Source organism: Coloeus monedula (assembly GCF_965178545.1).
Source record: "Coloeus monedula genome assembly, chromosome: 5".
In the NCBI taxonomy this organism is placed as follows: domain Eukaryota; kingdom Metazoa; phylum Chordata; class Aves; order Passeriformes; family Corvidae; genus Coloeus; species Coloeus monedula.
The window spans coordinates 41,143,722-41,160,436 of NC_138785.1; positions in this window are offsets into that span (position 1 = coordinate 41,143,722).

The following is a 16,715-nucleotide window of genomic DNA, read 5'->3' on the forward strand; positions in this document are numbered from 1 at the left end:
TATGTCTAATGAGAGCTTTCTTTCCCCTGCACTCTTGATTTTCCAGTTCTCTGTTCAGATACTATACCTCAACTCTGTCATAAATCTTCTCCCTGAATTCTAAATCACTCACTCTACCTTTATTTTCTGTCATTTGATTCAAAGTGGTTTCCTGTGGTCATTATCTGTCCAACTTTTCTTCTGTCATTCAATATTCATGTTAAAAAGCTTGTCTTTTCCTCAGTAGCTCTCATGTGTGTTTGTTAATGTATCACTTTTCTGTAAATCAGTTCAATTCATTAATAATTACATTATTGTTCATGAAGTGAAAGCTTCTTTATTGCTGTCCTACTGTTTATATATTTCAGAAGGCTGCCAACGATTAAAACATAATCACTCTACATTGCAATGCAATCCTATTTAAAATGGTAGCTTTCAAAAAACACAGAATAGTCATAAAAGCATAGATTTTTTTTTTTAAGATAAACATTATACTTCTTATTTTATATATGAATACTAAATAATATCATAAGAAAAAAAAACAAGGAAAAGAAGGGAAAATTTTCAATAGCACTCTGTTCTTGTGGAGAGAATTCCTGTCAAGCAATCATCAGTTAGATGATTAGATCAGTTATTTTTAAAAAGCTGTAACTTTACTCATTAAGAAATGTCAATTTCCTTGTTTCCTCTCTCCCATTGTGAGGTATCTCATTTATATTAATCATAGTACAGATAGTATTTAAACCACATACACTGCACATTCATACAAGAAATAGTTTTATTTTTCTCTACTTGTAAATATTGACACACAGAGAAGTCTTAGAGTGTCCTTATAGCATATACAGAGCTGTGAAGTGGGCAGTTTGACTTCTTAAATACGTGTTCTTTCATAAATAATCTTGCTATTGACCACTTCCTAAATATTTCTTCGTTTGTTTATTTGTTTTCTTTGTGCTTTTAAATAGTTAAAGCTTTGTGTGTGTGTGTTGAATATTTTTTTATACTTGAGTAGGGAAGTGAAGTAAAAATTCTGCATACAAGGAAGTTTTCACAACGGTCGGAATTTAAACGCAATACTCTAAGATTGCACATATGAACAGCTTATCAGTAGATTTTCTGTTTGCAAATATTGTGCAAATATATGTTAGGAAATTGGTGTGCTATGCTAAAATAGACAAAGAAAACTAATTGCCAATTAAAAATGGGGCTATACTTAATAATTTATGGAATAAAAAGCAGACTGATGACAAGATCCATCTTTCTTAAAACTAATTTTGTCCCTAAAGCATCAAAATAAGGATTTTTGCACTCTTTTCAATAACAACGTTCAAAAATAGAGATGTTTCCATTGGAAAACATGCAAATTTAAAAAAAATTTCCTTGTATTCACTTGTATTGTTTTCAACTAAAATTCCAAATTGTTTTTTCTAGTCACTTTGTGGCTTTTTCCCCCAAAATTATATACTCAGAAAAAATGTATTGCTTTTGAACAGTACCAGAAACATTCTGAGACTGTAAAATTAATGGCCACATCATTAGAATTTGAATATATTCAATAATTTCTCTAGCTGACCTGCAGTGCACAAAAGAAGAAAACGCTGATAAATTAAATATCTGAGGAAATTTTTAGTGCTAAACATGTAGTAATAGGCTTCTGCCCCCATCCATGAGGTAAAAGCAGAAGTAGTTCAGCAAGAATTAAATATAAATATTTAGATTTGTATAAGATGGGAGATTGTTTTTGTGAAAGTTATGAGAGATATATTGATCATTTTGCTTCAGGATATGAAATAATTGCCTCTAGAGACTGTTCCATTATCATGGTACAGCAGTATAGGTACATGTTAGGCTTTTCTCTTAGGAGATACCAGTTAAAGGTCACTGCCTGAAGCAAGGTGACAACTGGAATTGATGGGCCATCATAATTTTCAGTAATGTGCTCTGATTTAGCACAAAGGTGTTATCTGAAGTGAAGAAAGATCACAGTAATCCATTAATCAGTTATTTTTTTATTTATATCATTTGAGTTCTTTAACCTTACTAATCCTGGTCCTCAAGTTGGTTTATGGACTGAAAGAAAGGAAATGGAGCAATGCAAAATAAAGCTGCTAAATGTAAATCTCTCCAGTCTCCTACAGATATATGAGCACTTTTATTTGGAATTTCAATAGTGGTAAAGTCAAGGGATTGGCTCAAAAGAAAACGCATTATCCACTGCTTTGCATATATTCCCACTGTCCCCTTAAGAGAAGAACTACTTTTTGTCTGCTGAGACAGATGTAAGGCAGCTCTGCATGTGATCTGTAGCTTGAGAGGAAATAATCTCTTTTCTCTCTGCCCAAGGAGTAGACTTTGATTTTGTTTCTTGAAAATGGTCCTGCACTGTACCTGCACTGAAATTCGCAACATCCAGGCAGATTGGTCTTTTGCATAAGTTCCGCATTAATTCCTAGTTCTCATAAGAATGGCAGAAAGATGGCCCAGTACAAATAGTAATGGCAAAAGACGATCTAGTACAAATCACAGCAATCTGCAGTTTATGAATTTTTTTATTTTCATTTTTGAGAGTTCTGTGATTCATTTTGTACAGACGAAACCTGTAAGAAATGTAATGGATAGCCTTGAAGTATTTATTGCCTCATGTAATACCTAGTTGCTACTTATTAAACAACACTACTATTACCACTATTTTACCTTTCTTCCCCTGTATCTTAACTCCCAGCATTCATGTTCAGAGAGTTACATGAAGAGTGGAATTGTCAGGTGGATTAGATTTGATAGGAAGAAAGACAATGAAATTGGACATTTTCATAATCTATATTTGGTATGGTTATAGCAGTAGTGGTACTCCATTGAGTCTATTTCACCATTCCTTCAAATTTAGCATGCATAAATATATATTAATGACATTAAAGTATATGAATATAGGAACTAAATAACTAAATATAAGAACTAACTCCTAAAAATTCAGCACACACTATCTGTAAATAATCCTAGGTTCTAGAAATTTTTATTACAAGGTCATTAATTCTCCATCAAACAGTTACCAGTAGACCTATTGATTCTGTAAAGAGAATGTAAATGTCATTTACTCAAAAAAAAGTGTGCCAATTTAGTGACAGTGGATGTATTTTAGAATTCAGTACTTCCTATCAACTTGTTTTTGAGAAGGAGCTGCTGATTTATAGACCGTTTATAGAACCACCGAAAAACATCTACTTTGTTCCCCTTTTGGAATTACATATTAGAAAATTTTATCAGTACTGCTGCATTATTTCTTCAAACTAATTAAACTGGCTTAAACAACTGAAAAGGGCTGCAGTGCACTTCTGAACCAAAGAATAAGTTTTCTGTTGCTAAAAGCAGTGGTTATCTTCTTGCTTCTGTTTTATTTTATTTTAGTTTTATGTCCCTGCTCTCTACAGTTTTCTCGAACAGTTGTGCATGGTTTCTAAAGTGTTGTCCTATATTCTTGTGCCTGCTGGTATATAACTTCAATTTCTGTCTACTCAAAACATAAATAAACTTACCGGTCATTATAAATTTACTTTTTAGCAGAAAACATTTTAATTGTCCAAATTAATTTTACGTAAGAATTGTTGAATCCACTTTCTACAGTATTCTTTTTCACCTAGGAATCAGGAACTGCTATGGACTGGATTTTTCTAAATATACCAAATGCCATTATTATTTCATACTTTTAGCAAATTATGAAGAAGTTAGTTAATTTTCAAGTTAATGTTTTTAAAAATATGAGGGTTGAGGAAGTCACATCATTTTCGATTGTTAGTAAAATACTCAAGTATGCATGCATTCTTTGAGAAGAGTTTGTTTAAACTTTTTACTGTTACCAATAATTTTGAATAGTGGTAGAGGAACAAATGAGGTCAGTCTCTAAAAACTATGTGGAAATTTCTTTTTTTTTTGTAGTCAGTTAGTGACAGAGGTTAAGAGAACTCGAATGATTTCTTTCCATCTGTTATGAAACTTAGGAAAGAATGCAAGTATTGACCACAGGTGTATCAAAAATTAGACAGGCAATGACCCATTAGAGTCATAGCTTTCTCTAGAAACATAGATATATTAATTTTTTGGATTTATAGCTTTATATAATTACTTTTATTATTAGGCTGTATGAACAGAAGTTATTGTTTTTCTGGATTTTCTCTAAAACTCTGAAAAGTTAGCAGAAACAGAACAGCTACACTGCAACTCTAGAGTGAGTTTATGCTTTCCAACCAATGCTACAGCTTTGTCTCGGGCATTTTTGAACACTCATTCCCTTTTAATTAATTAATTAAGTTTTAATTTCCTTACCTTTTCCAAATAAGAAACCCCAGGGAGCATTTTCAAGAAATTTGATTTACTACATATTCTCTGTTATCAACCCCATTCAAACTGAATAAAAGGCACAGAGAGGAGTTTGGATTTCATTAATTAATATAACCTCAACTGCCATTCAGTGGAAGCTGGTTTTGACAATCTTTGCTAAAGCATTATTTCAATACAATTTATGAACCACATTCTCTTTCATGCATCCCTCTTCTCAAATCACAATTTATTATGACTTTATTTGAATGATGTCTATGGTCTCCGTGTGCACTGGACTGTGATGCCTTGTCTTGAGCCAGGGACTTGGACAAGGTGACCTTCAGACATCCCTTCCACCCGCAACCATTCTGTGATCTTGGTAGTCAGTGTAAGGCAGTAAGGGAGAAGTTGGCACCTTCTGTTGGAGTTCCCACGTTTATAGACATTTGCTTCATTTATATGAATGAATACTCTCTACTCAGTACTCTTTACTTAGTATTGAGTTAGATTGTGGGTACATCCTTCCTTGTGCATGTATTACAAACAGCTTTATGTTGCTTCCATGTCATCTGAAAAGTTTGAGAGGAGTATTTGGGATCCAGGCTGTTATGAAAGAGTGCCATAACTCTGGGGTTTAAGTTTATGATAACCTCTGATAAGTGCCGTTAACTTCAAATCAATATTCAAAGTGCATGGTGCATTAACTTACAGTGATCCAAATGAATGATGCAATTTAAATGTTTTTGCAAAATATGTAGATAGATAAAACAGTTAATCTAGTTGTCTGAATAGCAAATTGGAGAGTGTTCTTTCCTCATGTCTGTGGAGACACTCGCTAGATATGCCTTCCTGATTCAGTTGCCAGGAATTTAGTCTTACTGCACATTTTCTACCTCAGGTTACTGACTGAGAGTAGGGGCTCTCTTGTTTGGAATATAGTCACTTAAGTAATCCTTCAGGACTTCAATCAGCTTGAATCCACTTTGCTCATTTCCCTCTTCTCTTGCTAAAGCACATGTTCACTTCAATTCCTTCAGAAAATAGCCTTGCAGTCTGCTTTTTAAGATACAAAAGTTAGTTTGCCAAACTTATTTCACCTTTTGTAGTTCATGTATCAATTTGACTTAACAACAGGTTAAACCTCACACTAAACTGAATGCTTGTAGCTTTTAAATGTCTCCATCTACTGACCCATGTATTTCTTACCTATCTGTACTTCGGCAAGTATGCCTGCTGAAGTATCTAATTTTGATTAATACCTGTTATTCATTATGACTGAAACTGGATACAATGGCCTCCGGGGGAAAATGGTTAGCATATTATGAGGTTATGAGCATATTATATTCCAAAAATTCATCATTTAAAGGCATTAGCTTCACCATCTAGCAAGGCAGTGAATTCAGATTGTTTGACTAGATGGCCATTTGCAACAGCAGAGATATATTGGTGTTTAAAAGGCTTTGGGACCTCTGGAGAAGAAAACATGAAGCAGCCTCAAAAAATATGAATTCTGAGAGTTAGAAAAACTGTAAACATTTGCATTAGGTATCAAGAAAGAGAATGGAAAAGAAAAAAAAAAAAACTTTTGGATGATTTACAAAAATATTTGCTTTGCCATACTCTGATGCTAGGTAATTCTGAGGCATGGCAGATGCATGGCAGGTGCAATATCTGAGTCGTTTGAAATACAGCATGCTTTATTTGAGAAGACAAAAACCATCAAGCAAACCAATGGCACAGTGAAAATTCACTGAAATAGAAACACCAGTTTATGAACACTAGTAAATAAGTATCTGTGTTCACATGCACACTGAAGAACAAAACTTGCCAAGAAATTAGGAAATCAAATGGACTGCAGAAATCCACAAACTGTGAGCATTCTTAGTGGTCTTCTGGATAAGGAGTATTTCAGTCTGATTACACCTAACTTCATTGTTTTACCCACTGGCTTTGATGCACTACTTTTTGAAAGTCACCTAGCAATTTGGTTCCTTCAGCCTTCATTTTTACTAACCTTTAATTTTGAAGGCACGTTTACACCTTATCATGCTCATACAGTAATGCAGTATCTGACAAACATAGACATGCAGATGAGCCAGCCGCAGTAAGGTACTGTTTAAAAATATTTAAACTTCATTGCATTTTAAGAAGTCTTGAAATTCAGCAATAATCCTGAAGCAGGCTGGAATCATCAGGAAATATCAGTGCTGATAGACTGACAGATGCTTCAGACTACAGCAGAACCAATTTCATAGATTTTTACTGCCATGTGCGTATGACATGTATGACATTATGGCATTTTTCCTTTCAGTAGTCCCCTCTGTTGCAATTTCTCATCCTGTACTGGCTCAGGATGTTTCATAAGTCTTCTTGAACATGTTCACACACAAAGGAAAAATGATTGGGGTGCCTGAATGTTTTTCTATTCTTAAAAGCAGTATTTCTTTCAAGTATTTTGCAAAAACAGCAACAACTGAGAACACCCACTCTTTCCTTTATTCTAACTCAGGTTTTGAACAAAGGCAGGATAGTCTATTCATGGAATCTTTCAAACAAACCTGTTGTTCTAACTGCGCTCAGACACAGATATTTAGAAAAAGAGGAAAAGAATAGAACGACTTTCCTCAGCTTCCAGAAATCTACGGCTTAGGGAAAATTTAGAGCTAGAAGTTGCATGTTTGAATTTACTAGTCCTTCATCAATTTTTCTTCTATTACTTTGCCCATGTAAGATTATATATCCTTACTATTTTCCATGCTGTGTCATGCACATTTGGAGTGTAGCAGTGGAGGTTGCTTTCAATATCATTGTTTTTATTGGACTACTTTTAGTATTTGTGTTGTAGTTACAGTTTCAGTTCCTGGTTTAGTGCATGTTTATAAGATACTGTACTTTTTATTTTGAAGTAAAAAGGGAGCAAGAAAAACTGTTAGCATCCGGCAACCACACCTTGATGCATTATAGCCCCAGAGTCTTGGTATGGTGCATTAATTTTTCAGTTTGTAATTTGCCAGATGCATTTAATGGAACCAATTTTCATTACATCTGTTCTATGGTTCAAAGAGCTCTTTTAGTTGCCAAAGGGAGCCAGCTTCACACAGATTCAGAGAGGGTGCTAATGCACTGTATCTTGAAGTATTAGATAACTAGGGATGGTTTTATAGCAAACAGATTATTTTTTAGAGAGGCAAATTCTATATTCATGACTTCCAATATTAGAATTCAAATTTAAACTGCTTAAGTCTCTTCCTCAGGAACCATATATTGATTTTCATGTCATTTTCTTCATAATACTCTCAGATTACTTATCTTTTTAAGCAATTATATATTTCTCTTTATTGGTAAAAGAAGACATAGTTATACATAAGTAAATACTGGTTTTAAACTAAGAATAGCTTAGTAAAGCTTCCTCATAAAATACTAAAAGATGTGAGGAATAATTTTTGTAATTTTCAGCTCTAAGACAAGACGGCTTATTATACCGAAACAAACTCACATTACCAGGATAACTGTACACGTTTTGCATAATTTTAATCTTCATAAAATGTGTAACAGTTGTGTGGTATTAAATTCAAGATTTCATTTGACAGCAACTTTCAATGAAAAGGTTTTTCCTCATGGGCTGAAGAAAATGTGAAATGTTCTACTATACTTTGAAGTTCTAAAGCATCAGCCATATGAGAATTATAAAGCATTAATCCTGAAGAGTTTCCACCTGACAGTCATGAAATAGCATACCTGTGTGAAAAGTGACTCAGTTTTACTTCCTCAGGCAATACTTTCCTTTTTTTCTGCTACTTCAGAAATATCATGCATCATGTCGTAGTGAGAAGATGGCCTTGGAATGACTGAATCTTTTTGTAATTGTTAAAGTCTACAGTATCAATGTATTTATCTAAGACATTTCAATGACATTTTAAAAAGTTGTTTATACTAGGAGTTTTATTTTAGTTTGATAAGCCATGTGTGAAAATTGTTCCAAAAGAGTAATCAAAAACTTATTTTCACTGTGTTGTTCTAAACAGTTGTCATTTATAAAGATAAAATGGTAATAGAAGGAGCAAATCTATTAGCAAGAGTTCATATTCAATTTAAGAATATTAAACTCCGAGCCACAAGTAAAATCAGTCACAGGCTTGCCACGTGGCCTACATTTAGGTTTTACATTGGTCATTTTGTAAGGTCCACTTTTTTGTGCTTTGGGCATCAACCAGATGATTTTTTTCTCTGCCTAAGAGGGAAAAGATATCCACAACAAGCAATTCTCCAAGGATTCTAATCTTTTGTCTTCTCACATTACATGGAAGAATAGGAAGATGAATCTTAGCTCTATTATGCGCTCAGGCAAACAGCAGGACAGTGATGTTTCCCCCTTTGCTGTCTGCCCTGGTTTATATTATATACTAAGCTAATGACCACATTTACATTTTCTTGAGGTAAAAATGAGTCCTTATAGTGGTGGTATTTTTTGTCACTGAGACTGACTGAAAGGGGAGTTGAATTTGAATTAGCCATTATGAGGTAAAAATTCATGGAAGAAGGAAGGGGCTGAGGGATGAAGGAGGATATTCACTCCAGGTCTGCATTTCAAATTCAAGGTTTGGTGTCACAGAATTTATACACCAAGAGGAACACAGAAAGAGCAAGAACAACCTCAGAAGGGAAATGAAGAGTTCTCAAGTATGTTCATATTGCGTTAATTTTTATAGAGGAATACTTAATACTCACTTAAATTAAAATTCACAACAAAAGAAGCAGCTGGAGGTGTCTGTAACCCTGTGCCACAACTGGGGACTTACAAAGTAGGAAAGGATCATAAAACATGATTATGTAAAATGAAGCCATTTGGCCTTTTCTGTAAACAAATGCATTCTAATTTCCTTTCCACATTACTGTACCTCTTATTTTCATTTCCTAGATATTGTTTTTTTATATTTAGATGCATTTGGAATTAGGTGTTTCTATGCAATAAGACTCATAGTATTTCCATTGCAAAGACACAAAAATAGCTGTAGGTGTAAATTTATTATTGAAACTGAAAGAATAAATCGCATTTCAAAATAATCCACTTATAGTGAGTAAGCTATAGTCATTTGTAATGCTGGTTTTTTTTTTTTTTCCATTTCTGCTACTAAACAGAACATGATTACTTGGTAACATCAAAATTCTGACAACTCATTTTTGCTTGAGATCTGGCTTTGCTACCAAAAAGCTCACCATATAGAGTTTTTGCCAGTGTTCCACTGTGAGTTTTTTAATTTTTTGACGGAGAACTGCTTTTGCTTCAGCCATTGAGAGGGTCCCAAGTCAAATTTTCCCTAGAGTCCATAACAGTTGATAACAAAAATGAATTTTTAGCCAGAAAGCAAGAGCAACTGCAGTGGGATGGTCTCTTTCATCCCAACTTTAAAAATGCAACTAGTGAAACACAACGCCAATGGACCAGAATATGCTCATTAGTACATTAAAACTGACGGATTTCAGTCCATGGACTCAACTTCACCTAATGTCACATCCTGAGAAAATTTTATTTTAAAGAATAAAAATCCCTCTAAAAATATATCATTAAATCAAATTTAAACACAAAACCTTTTTTTTCCTAAAAAGAATTAGTTAATAGTGTTCAAATTGCATGTAGCCATTTTCCTGCACTTTATGTAAGCAGGGATTACTGCTTATAAAGTTAAATATTGCATTTAGTGATACATGAGTATTTTTAGGAGTCTGGATGTGAGAACATGAAAAGAATAGAAAGGTATGGGTATTTTCTCTAGGTAGTACTGCTTACTTCTAGGAAAAGTTAGATGATCCAGATACATAAATGAACTGAGACTAAGGACTGAAAATACTCTTAAGGGACTACTGTGTAAAGAACATGAAACCTCCTTGCTTTTGTTTTACTGTTTTGTCTTTTGTTCTCTTCTGAGTTTGCCTCATATCTGTAGAAATATTCCTGTTTCATTTATGAGTGAGAAAAAGTAACATCATCCAGAGTGAACTTCTCTAGTCTTGTGGAGAACACACCTTGCTCATTGTGCATTTGTGATGTGATGCCTTGTTATGCGCTTAGGCTACTTTTCCAAAGCACATGCCTTCTAAATGTACATATCTTTCCAAAATACAATGCTACCTTCTTTATAATGCAGACTTGGCCTTATGCTGCTCATGGCTTAGTCCACATACTGAGTTTTCATGGCCTGTCTTTTGATTATAGTTGAACTCCTGTGATTTAAAATATGGAACAAGGCTGTTATCAAAATAAAGACAGTGAAAGTTGAAAGAAATAAGTAAAAATAACTTACATGCTTATCTGATGATACTAAGGAATCAAACACTTGCAATGGTTTTTTGATGGATGCTGTAAATTTAATATCTTTTTATCATTAACTGGACTCGGGGCCATAATGAAAGGTACTAGATATACCAAGTATTTAGGAACCTGCAAGGCAAACCTGAATTTTAAGTTCTCCTTCCTCTCTTCTGCAGCAGTGCAAACTCCTGACATATGTCATCATGTTTTTTCCTGTGTCTGCCTTTACTTTCTAGCCCCATCCATTATATTCTCCAACATGTAGATAGCTTTTATGGCAGGAACAGGACAAGGGAAAAGCAGATTTGAGATTTTTAGGCTCTAAATTAAAAATCCAGATTATCAAATATTTATTATTACACTAGGCTTTTTGTAAATGACATGGGGAAGGGGTGTGGGAGTGGACAAATGGAAGCACTGTTTATCTCCTTTGTGGCACACCACAAGATTTTTTATATTTTCTGGTTTGACCAGTTCACTACTTTAAAGTCTTTAAAGACCAATCTAAATTCTGCAGTTAGGCAAGATGGGTCACAAATTAAGTATTGACATTTTCGGGACAGGGTATGTTCTAGGTTTGTGTAAAAAAATGCACAACACATGTTTGCATTCAGTAGCATTTTGGCACTTATGTGTATCCATGACATCTCAGGAAATTTTAACTGTAACTTTAGAACTAAAATGCACATATTTCAACTCTCATCCTATATTGTTATTGTAGAGATTAAAAAAAAAAGCTCAAAAGAATATTTTTTTAAGTGAAAATATAGTACCTATACTGTACATTTAATAAAAAGAGTCAGATCTGATGTAAGTTTGTAGTGGAATCCAACCAACATTTTGACTCAAATTCTTTTGGATATGTGTTAGTGATAAAAAATGCACATGCTAAGTGATCCACATATCTCTCAGATATGATTGTGACAGGAGTATGCTTACTTATGGAAGGTTCTTGTGTTGCTTTTCAGCCCTTTCCTCAGCATTGGTCTTTATTTTCTTCTAAGAAGCTGTAATCACTTGCAGTTTGAAATTGTACAGAATTTAGTTATTGCCTTTGGCTTGGAAAGAACCTAACAGTCTGCTAGCAAAGACTAAAGTGGGCACAGACCTGTTCAACAGGAGCTGCATGGACTTTGTATTTTTTAGCTAGAAACCAAATGTTTAATCAGTAATGTGTGTGTTTTAGCCTGCAGTGTTTTCAGATCATACATTTTTACATTCATATTTCTGTGACAGATCTGCAACACGACATCATTGTGCCATGTGATTCTGATTTTGATCTTATGTAATATTATGGGGAAGATTGTTTTACATGCATCACCAACATCAAATTTTAAGCCTCTCTCAGTTTATTTTTCTAAAAAGTTTCTTGAGAAAAAAATTTACTTAGTTTTGCATACTCTGTTTTATAAATCAATATAATTTAATATTTTTACTTTTGTTTAGGTTAAACTTGAAAAGATTTTATTATCCCAGCAATTTCCTAGGTATTGAAAGAAGATGCACTATTCCTACATAGTTTTTGCTTTTTTTCCCCAACAGTACAAACGTTCATGTGCCATTTACTCTTCTGATACTTCATGTAACTGCTAAACATTAGGATACTGCTAAAGAAAGCTTTTTAGCACAATAGGTTGAATTTATTGGTTCTGCTATTTTTAATACATTTTAGTGGTACAAAGTCTTTAATGTACTGTCATTTCCAAGGCTTTCTCATTACTCCTTTTCTACAATTATTAGACTCTATTTTCCATTATGATTTTCAGTCGAGACTGAAACAAAAGCTCTCTTTCAAAAATCCTTCTCCCATTTAGTGAGTTACTTTCCCTATTTTGTCTTCGCTTTCATTGTGCTCCCCTTGGTCTTTGTCTGCCCAAATGCAGCCTGGTCCCCCTGCATTTCTTTTGGAATACACGTTTTTGTACCCTATTTCATACAGTAGTTTGCTTTTGTTAAAGGATGTGGTCTTATGTAAATACTCTTTGGTTATCTGTGTTTCTTTCCTAACTAATTTCTTTGCTGTTTCAAGTTGGTCTGCCAGCACAGGGACCACATTATAAAGTCCTTAAGGCAAGATTGTACCTGATTTATGACTAGGAAGTACATCATCTGCTACCATAACTAGCTGCTCTTTGTGTTTCCTTTCCGCATATGAAATAAAGTACATTTTTCAGCAATGTCCAAGAGACCTGACAAAATTACTACCATGAATTTCTGTTCTGTTAAATTTTTTCATAAAAAAATTAGATTTTCATGAGCATATTTAAATGGCAACTAAAGCAGTCATCTTTCTATATTTTTATTTAGTAGTAGTACATTTGCCTGTAAACAGCTATAATAATTATGACCAAATATGCAACAAATTCACTTCAGCATAGTAATACCCTGAGAATCCCATTGGCTTCAGGCAGTTAAAATTGTATGACAACCCACAATCTGACCAATTAAAAATTAATTAGATTAGTGTTAATATAGTTGAATAATGTTTCATATAAGGAAAGCTGAAATTAAAAAAAAATTGAATCATTGTATTGTTTAAAAAAATTAAATTCCCTCCTAATTCATGGCACAATATGTAAGTGTTGCTTTGAAGTATTTTAGTTCAGTTAAATGTGTCCTTAAGAAAAACAAACATCCTGATTTATTATTGCTTTTCAGAGTAAATTTTAATGAGTGAAATTTCACTAATGATTAAAATCCATTTTCTAAAGTATAATTTTTCTTTTGTGGAGGGTGACTGCCTTTGTAATAGGCATGTTTAGGTTTAAAATTAGTCTTGCTCCTACCTCAGTTACTACGCAGTGTATGTTAGAAGAATATTTTAATGAAATTTAAAGAATTATTCTTTGTTTTTAATATAATAATTATGCTATATATTTGAAGTGTTTTTAAAACTGTTGGACTGCTTCCCTACAGCAGGAAGTAGCTTCCCCATATAGTATATTTTAGTTATATAATTCACATTTTTATGTATTTATGTCTGCTGAAAATTACCAAGTTATTTGGATTTGACACAATGCTAAAAAAAATGTAGGATAGGACTCATATTTTTTGCCATACTGACTAAAGACACTTGCATATGTGTTTTGAGATTTATTCTTAACATGAGTTATCACACATTCTTTTCCCAACAAACAAATATATATATATACACATGATAATATATATTATATATATGTGTGTGTGTGTTATATATAAATATATAATACATATCTATCTATCTATAAAGTATAGATATCTCTTTATTTGGATAGAACTACACCACGGTGTTTGAAGCAATGCATTCTCCAACTGAGACCAAGGAGGTGTGCAAAGGAAAGCTTTTACAGCATCTAGAATAGAGATATATTCAAATCTGCAGCCAAAGTCCGTAAATTTTCCACATTTCTGTTTTCATTGTAAGGGGTACTGTCTTTAAGAGTCATAAAGGAGAGAAACAAGGTGAGACTCTGTTTCAGATTCACATCTGTGTTACATTTAAGACAAGTTTTTAGTTATAGGTAGACCAGATAGCATTAAGGTTAACTGAATTCAGTTGCTTTCATTTCTTTCCTTGTAATTTATGATAATTTTAAGTTGTTCAGCCACAAGTTGTCTAGTCCAACCTATTTAAATCAAGAGACAGATAATAAATACTTGAGAAAGATATCTTACTGCATATTCTATATATAGAATAGACTATTCTATAGTCTATTCTCTGAATGATGTAGATATCCAAATTGCAAATGATCCTATCATATATAAGGTATTCGGTTTTGTTATTAGTTTAAATGCATGACTAAATATTTACATATTAGTCTTAAATTCTTGGCATTGGCAGTTGGGAGTGCTTTGGCATTACTGTGATGAGGTTAGATGAATCTTGCATTTGGTTTCTATTTTTCTGACGTAACATGTATTATACTGGCATCATAAGACGCTATGGGATTGGACAATACAAAATATACAACAAGATAAAAAGCAGGGTAGCTTTATGAGGAATGACAAAAGCAGGTAATAAGAGAACTGAAAAATATCTTGATAATTCTAGTCTATTTTTCACTAACTACTAATTGGTAGCTGGATTTACATATCCAGCTACTAATTTTACTTACACAGTGAAGAAACAGATGAAACAGATACAAAGGCTGAGGTAAAAAAGAAAAAAAAGCAGGATGAACCTCGAGACAGATGCACACCTTATGCTGAAAGCTATAGGGAGAAGAAGAATATGACATGATGTAACAAGGCATCACCAAAAAAAAGTGAGGGCAAGTGGCATGGGAAAGAGAATAAGGGGAAGACATCTCTGTAACACCAATGTGTTCCATATCTTTCAGCATCTGTTTTCTGAGATTGATGAGGCAGAAGGATTTGCTTTACTGTACTAAAACACAAGTTCCTCTTATACCAGCGCAGTAACAAGATTCAGGAGCTAATGGAAGGACTGCCCAGGAAGGCACCTAAGTGGTTTTGAAAATGCCCAGAAAAAGAGTCTCTAAATTTTAAATTCTCAATCAGTAATATTTAGAATTTCTAAAAATAGTTTTTACTAGATGTGATTTGTGCCAGCTGAAAGCTGCTCGTAGTTGATTAATGCTGGTGAAGTCTGTTGCTGTTGAAGGCTCACAGGTTTTCTTGATTGCCTACTTTAAATCCTGCAGCTCATATGCCTGCAAGAGGTACACTGTAAGGAGTCTTGAGGGTTTGTTTGGTAAATCTGCTCAGTTGCCGTGCTAGGTGATAGGTAATTGCCTGTCAATATCAGTGTCAGCATCTTATTGATTGAAATTAATCTTTACATATAGTTCTTTCTCAAATTCAATATCATAATTCTCAACAGTGCCCTTTCCCATTATTTCCCCAAAAGATGGTGTTACTTTTATATTTTCTTTGGCATTGTATTGAACACCATTTAAAGGCCATTGCTATTCTCAATGATACCTTTCAATTAGAACTTGGAGAAAAATGTGAACAGATCTTTAAAAATGGCATTCCAGGCATTTGGGATGAAAACTAACATTTGCTTTTTTTTTTTTTTTTTAAATTGAGAAACAGGCTTTTCTGTTTCTACAGACTATAGCAGGTAGTTACTTAAGAAGAACATGTTTATACTATCTAGATTGCAAAATCTGGGCTAAAACACAGGGATTTTGTAAAAATCATAGGATTCAAAAGGAGTCTTCTTTTGAAGGACACATAATAGCAATACTTGTATGGAATTTCCTAGTCATTAAGAGAATAATGGCTACTCACATTTCCCAGATGCAGTCATCCAATGTTTAGAGAAATCTTTATGAAGAAAATGACCAGACATAAAAAGTCCTTCTCTTGTAAGTGCAGGCACTTAATTGACTACTCTGATCATTAAAATAAATTAGACTGCATTCTCCACAACTCCCCATGGAACTTTTATCTCAAGAGAGAATTGTAAAACAATTCACTGTTGCAATGCAAAACAGAAAACCATGTTTTCTATACAGTAGCTGTGCCAAAGTATGCACATTTCTTTTTTCCATTGTCTTTGCTCTATCGTCCCTTAAACCAGATTACTTAAACTGTGTTCACTTGCTTTCTCTCTCTCTCTCTCCCTCTCTCCCTGCCCTTCTTGACAAGACAGACTTCAATGTCTACTTCAGTCCTGCTACAGTATTTTTGAAGTTTCAGCAAAATATGATTTATCAAAGTGGTCTAACTTTTTCATGTGTTATAAGAGCCGTAGCTGGAGGTATCAATTCTAGTAAACATTGCTTCCAAGATGCCACATCTTTTGTGACTTGACTGATTAATTTGGCACTCGACATGCTAATGTTGTATTTTTTCTGCTCAGAGTCTGTTATAGTAATACAGTATAACTCATTTTGTCATCACAGAAAGCACAATCAGACAACTGTTGAGGTAACTCCTATACTTCTATTGGAATTTTTACCTTTTTTTTTCCTAACTTATAATCGAAGATTCCACGTCTTCAGTTTCCTTTAATTTACTTTTCTGGTGATCTTAAAAACTTTCTATTCACTTTCTAGGTGCTACATAAATCTTAGAAAAGTGGGGCTTGAAGGTATCTCAAGAGGTCATTTAATCTTCTGCCAAAGGCAGAATCTGCTCTGCTTATGTCATTCCTCTCAAACATTTT